General features: G+C 54.6%; 1 pseudogene; it reads left to right on the forward strand.

Annotated features, from left to right (window-relative positions):
- The first annotated feature begins 4,909 nt into the window (after positions 1-4,909).
- On the forward strand, positions 4,910-5,842 carry LOC118700696 (olfactory receptor 14A16-like; annotated as a pseudogene).
- The last annotated feature ends 692 nt before the right edge of the window (positions 5,843-6,534 follow it).

Consider the following 6,534-nt stretch of genomic DNA (forward strand, 5'->3'; position numbering starts at 1 on the left):
GAGCATGATGTGCTCTGGTCTGGGCTGTGCCCGGGGTCAGTTGGGGTCACCTGTCCTGGCTGTGTCCCCTGCCAAGCTCCCCCGCAGCCCCAGCCCCTCCCCAGCGTGGCTGGACGAGGGGCAGGACAGGCCTTGGCTGTGCTGCAGCTCAGCAAGAACAAAACCATCTCTGCGTGCTCAGCCCTGTGCTCAGCACCCGGCCCAGCAATGTCTCAGTGCCAGGGGCTGTGCCCTCAGTGCCTGCCAGGGCTTTCCATGGCAACTGCCAGGACAGGTGACCCAGGAGTCCCCCCCAGTGCCGGTTGCCATGGAAACAGTGCCCAGCCCTGCCCCTTTCTGTCTGGCTGACCTGGCCTTTGGCCCTGGCAGTGCCCTTGGCTGCTGCTTCCTGGTGCCCGAGCGGCCAGTGCGGCACAGGGCAGGTGGCCATGGCACAGCCCCCAGCAAGGGATCCCCTCTGGCCCTGGGCACTGACACAAGCCCTGAGCAAGGTCCGGCTCCGGGCATTGGTTGCCTTGGCACCAATCTAAGGAACGGGTCCCTGTGGCCGTTGCCATGGCACCTGGTGGCACCAACGAGTGTCACTGCAATTGTACCTGGAACAGCCCTGGCACCGCTTTGTCCTCAGGGTTGCCATGGCAGCCCAGGGCAGCAACAGCTCTGCAGGCAAGGGGCCATGGAACCTGGCTGCAGAAATGGCTCCTTGGGCTGCTTTCCAAGGAAACCTGAACTGATGGGGGTTCCCATGGCACCCAAAGCCAGCAGTGGGGTCAGTGCAGTGTCCATGGCAACAGTCCCTTGCAATGGCTCAGTGCAGGTTGGGATGATGATCCACCCTCACAGCTGGCCCAGGGCAGGTCTGGAGTGGTCTCGGTGGCACCTTGGGCTTGGCACACACTTGAGGAGGATGTCTGTTTTCAATGGGGAAACTCAAAGAGTTTTAGATTGCTTGAAAAACTAAAAGATGAAAAGCTGCTCTTTGGCTTTGTGCAGCCAATTCTCTGAGCAAAGCAGGTCCCAGGTGAGTGAGGAGAGACAGGATGGGGTTGGGGAATGTGGAGCAAGGTTGTCCACACTGGGTCAGACCTCAAGGCACAGCTTCTCTGACTTAGCCAGACCTCCTTAGGAGAGTCCCTGGATCAATATCAATCACAGAATGCTGCAATCACATCCTGTGTAATAAGAACAGCAATAGAGACACCCTTTAAAATAGGAATGCATATTTCTTAGAAGCTCTTTGAAATATTTCTCCATAACTGTAAAAGGAAATCATCCTGATGAACTGCACGAGAGCAGAGGGAAATCAAGGCAGAGCCATGGTTTGTCAGGACTTGCTTGATCCTAATGAGCCCCGTGGTGCATTTGGAGCTGAGTCTGGAACCTCAGGGCCTGAGAGGGGATTGCACAAACCTTTCCAGGAGTCAAAGTCAGTGGAAAAACTCAAAGTGTCTTGAGGCATGAATGGGTCCCATTGAGGTCCATCCCTAACAGAGGCTCCTAATGGACTCCTTGGAGGAGAGAATTGGAGGCCAGGATGGCATGAAATCCTTTCAGAGACTCAGTGTAGAAAGGAAAATCCAAACTACCTTAAAAACCTTGAGTATCTCAAGGCATTAATGAGCCCCACTGAGTGTCAGTACAAAGCTCTCCAGGAACTCGTTAAAGCAGATAATTGGGGCCATGATTGCACAAACCTCTCACAGAGTCTGTATCAAAAATGAAACACCAAGTACCTGCAAATAACTGAAGTACCCTGAAGTATTAATGAGCCCCACTGAGTGTTGTTACTGACAAAGCCTCTCCAGGGACTAATTACAGCAGATAATTGGAGGCCATGATTGCACAAACCTCTCAGAGACTCCAAGGCAAAAGCCAAGCCCAAAGTCCTTTGAAAAACCTGCAGTCCCTGCAGGGAGCATGAAGGAGCCCCCAGGGCCATTGCTGAGCAAGGCTCCCCAGGGACTCCTTGCAGCAGATCCTTGAGGCCACTGGGATGTGGGCTAGGGGGGGATGCTGAGGGCAGCACAAGGGGCTGACAGTGCCCAGCCTGGCTGGGGCTGTGCCAGGAGGCCCCAGGGCCTCAGGACAAGGTGTCTCCTCCCAGCCCTTGCTGGCACAGACCCTGCTGTGCCCCAGGGCACCAAGACTTGGCTTCTCTTTGTCCCCACCTGTCATCACTGCCTGCAGTTCTCTGCTCTGCCTGGGGCCTGGGGACACTCGCTCAGTCGTGTCCCTCTCTGGGACCCATTAATAGTCCAAGAAAGTTTGGAGTTGGATACTGCCTTGGAGTTCTGGAGAGGTTTCTTCAGCTGCCTCTCAGGGACTGATGTCCAGGGCCTGAGCACAAAGCCCCAGAGGCTCATTAAAGTCCTTGTGCTGTGTCTGTGCTGCTGAGCTGGGCTGGGCTCCTGGCCCAGAGGCAGCTCCTGGTCACCAAGAAGAGCTTCAAAAGCACATTTCTCTTGATGAGCAGCTCTTGTGCCAGCCCAGCAGGGCTGGGGCACTGCCTGCAGCCAGCCCGGGCACAGCACAGAGGCACAGAGAGCTTCAATCAGTCAGGGCTGGGAAGGGGCTGAGAAGTGCCTGGGGCACAATCACTGCCAGCCCTTGGCACAGGAACCTCTGGCTGCAGGACAATGCAGCTGCAGCTCCTGGAGCCATCTCCTGCAGCTGGAACATGCCAATGCCTGCAGAGCCTGTGAGTACATTCTCTGATTGTCTCTTGTGCAGAGCAGCCAGGGGTGCGCAGGGCTGTTCTGCAGAGCAGGGTCCTGCAGCCCAGGGCGCTGTGCTGGGGCAGGGACTCTGCTGCCTGCCAGGGACAGCTCTCAGCCAGACCTGGCAGCTGCTCCCAGTGCTGGGCAGAAGCTCTGGGGGGAAGGAGCCGCCCTGAGCAGGGCAGGGTCTGCTGCTGAGAGGGGCTGGGTGGGGCAGGGCTGCTCCCAGCTCCAGACCAGCCTGGGCACAGCTCCAGAGGGCACTTCCCAAAGAAGGTAAGCCTGGGATTGCTGTAAAGATCAGGAGCTTTCCTGAGAATGTTTTCCATTTCCTGCTTGGAGAAGGATGGGAACATTGGGGTGATGACAAAAAGATTTTTTTTATTTTATACAATTTTCATATATTTGTAGCTCTACAAATTACTATTACATAGTTATAAATCTATATTCCTTTTTTAGGTCTATTAAACTCTTAATGAACTCTATTACTATTATATACATCTATAACTATAATCCTTTATTAACTTTATTATTTTCCCTAACCTTTTTCTTTGATTTTAGAAAAATAAGGTGACTGTCTAAATGCATTCCTGAAATATATATAGTATACAATACATATAGTATCCTGTATAGTCTTATTATCAGGAAGAGGACCTACAAGAAGAACATTTTGATTTTTTACCAGAATGTGAGCAGTCATAACAAAAAGTGAAGGCAAAGAAGCCCTTGGACCTACTCCAATGGATTGAGCCAGGGGTGTGTAACTGGGGTAAGTGAATCTCCTATTGGATGTTCCTGTTAAAGATCCTAATTAATCAACCTTAATAAATTTTTGAAATCAGGTCCCAGGTGTGCCCCATCCCCACTGGGACACCTGGAAGCTTCCAATTTATGTCTGGTTTTTACTTTACTGTTCTAACACTGTTGCAAGGGAATTTTTTTCTCTTTTGATTATAAAAAACAAGGGGATGAGAGAAGCAGAACAGGAATTATAATCCAAGAATCCCAGGACATTCTGAGTTGAAAGGGACACACAGGATCATCAAAGGAATGTTTGATCTTTTACAGGGACTGCAGAACTGTAAATTAAGTTGATCAGTGTCTCTGCTGGGAGCCTCCCAAAGGGCCCTCAGCCACTCCTCAGCCCGGCACAGCAGCAGCATCACCTTTGCAGGGCCCAGCAGGGCTCTCCTGAGCTGCCCTTGCCCAGCTGCACACAGAGCCTGCCCCAGCCAGGGCCCTGCACACAGGCAGGTTTCTGTAGGGCCCCAGCCAGGGCACACAGGCTGGGATGGGCTCTGTGAGCGCTGGCAGGGACAAGGCTCCTCTCAGGAGGGAATGTCCCGGCCCAGGGAGATGCTCAGGGAAGCAGAGGGGGCTGGAGAGAGCAGGGCTGGGGCAGGAGGGCACTGTTGGTGTGTGGGAGGTGCCGGGCACAGCTGGGCACGGGAACACTGTCCTGAGTGCCCGGCTGTCTCTGCCCTGCCCTCTCAGGCACAGCACCACAACATCTGCTCTTGGTTCTGCACTGCCCTGACATTGGCACTGTTATCTGCTGCTCTCAGGGAGGCTCTGGCATCTGCAGCAGCTGAGTCAGGCACTGCCCTTGGCATTCCTGCCAGGCAGGGATGTCCATGGGAATGGGGTGTCCAAGCTTCCCTGGCACCTGTGGGGCTGTGGGCAAAGCAGTCCATGGGAAAGGGGAATGAGCTGAGCCCCCTCCCTGAGATCCCATCATGGGCACAGCCAGGAATCTCCTTGATGTGCCCTGCCAGGCTCTGAGCTGCCCTCCTGGGTGCAAATCTGTGCCAGAGCCTCTGGGAGTTCCTGAATGTCCCACGGGCAAGGGCAGAGCTGCCACAGCTGAGGAAATGCTGCTGGGTTTGCCCAGGGAGCTGTGAGTGTCCTTGGCACAAGGGGGTGCTGAGACCTTGCCCAGAGACCTTGAGAGAGGGAGAGACATTCAGGGATCCCTCTGCTCTGGGCAGGGTCTGGTTTATCCCAGGGTGACCCAGGAGTGTGATTGTGCTCTGATTGCAGCCAAAGGTTTTCCCACCGCAGGTAGAAGGGTGAGTGTGTCCCAGCTGTAGGCATTGTCTACAGGGAATGGCCCAGGTTTGGCTCCAAGCAGCCTCTCCTGACTTGTCACTGTCCTTTCTCCATGAACAGGTGCCCATGTGCAGCCCCAGCAAATGTCCAACAGCAGCTCCATCAGGCACTTCCTCCTGCTGGCATTGGCAAACACGCGGTTACTGCAGCTCCTGCACTTCTGCCTCTTGCTGGGCATCTCCCTGGCTGCCCTCCTGGGCAACGGCCTCATCATCAGCGCCGTAGCCTGCGGCCACCACCTGCACACGCCCATGTTCTTCTTCCTGCTCAACCTGGCCCTCGCTGACCTGGGCTCCATCTGCACCACTGTCCCCAAAGCCATGCACAATTCCCTCTGGCACACCAGCAACATCTCCTACACTGGATGTGCTGCACAGCTCTTTTTCTTATTGTTCTTCATCTCAGCAGAGTATTTCCTCCTGACCATCATGTGCTACGACCGCTACGTGTCCATCTGCAAACCCCTGCACTACGGGACCCTCCTGGGCAGCAGAGCTTGTGCCCACATGGCAGCAGCTGCCTGGGCCAGTGCCTTTCTCAATGCTCTCATGCACACGGCCAATACATTTTCCCTGCCCCTGTGCCATGGTAATGCCCTGGGCCAGTTCTTCTGTGAAATCCCACAGATCCTCAAGCTCTCCTGCTCACACTCCAACCTCAGGGAACTTGGACTTATTGTAGTTATTTCCTGTTTAGGATTTGGTTGTTTTGTGTTCATTGTTTTCTCCTATGTGCTGATCTTCAGGGCTGTGCAGAGGATCCCCTCTGAGCAGGGACGGCACAAAGCCTTTTCCACCTGCCTCCCTCACCTGGCTGTGGTCTCTCTGTTTGTCAGCACTGGTGCATTTTCCTACCTTAAGCCCCCCTCCATGTCCTCCCCATCTCTGGATCTGGCCCTGTGAGTTCTGTACTCAGTGGTGCCTCCAGCCCTGAACCCCCTCATCTACAGCCTGAGGAACCAGGAGCTCAAGGCCGCTGTGGGGAGACTGATGAGTGGATTCTTTCAGAATTGTTAAACTTCTGGCCAATTTCTCCAAATTAATTATAATAAAAGTTATATATGATGCTTCGTGTTGATTTGGATTTGGGGTGTTTTTTCCATTGTTTTAATTTTTCATATTATCTACAAACAAATATCAGTGTTTGTGCCATTTCTCATTTTGTTTCTCTCCACCTTCCCTGTGGCCACAGACTGTGTCAGTGGGGAGTTGTGCTCTCAGTGGCTTTAGAGGAACTAAAGGATGTTCCAGCAGAGTTTTCTGCAGAGATGCCCTTTTGTTGCCTTCTCTGGAGCTGCAGCAGCAATGTCTGTGTGCAGAGCTGGGGCAGATCAGTGCTGGCCCAGCAGCTGTGCCCAGCAGCAGCAGCAGCACTTGGTGTTGCCAGTGCTGCCGTGGCCCTGCCCCGCTGGCCTGGTAGCCCTGGTGTTGCTGCAGGGCCTGAGTGCTCTCGGGGCCGGGCACAGCCCTGGGGGTGGCAGTGCCGGGGCTGCAGCAGGGACAGGCCATGGGCACTGCTGGGGCAGCGCTGACACCTCAGGCCAGGCCCTGGGGGCTCCAGGCTCCTTGCCCAGGCTCTCTCAAGAACACGGCCAGGCCAATGCTCAGCACAGAAACCCCCATGAGCAGCCCCAGGATGTGGGCATGGGGAGAGGAACCTGAGGGAGCACAAATGCCTGGGGCCAGCAAGGGATGGGGGACACCAGGGA

Source organism: Molothrus ater, chromosome 34 (genome assembly GCF_012460135.2).
Source record: "Molothrus ater isolate BHLD 08-10-18 breed brown headed cowbird chromosome 34, BPBGC_Mater_1.1, whole genome shotgun sequence".
Classification (NCBI taxonomy): domain Eukaryota; kingdom Metazoa; phylum Chordata; class Aves; order Passeriformes; family Icteridae; genus Molothrus; species Molothrus ater.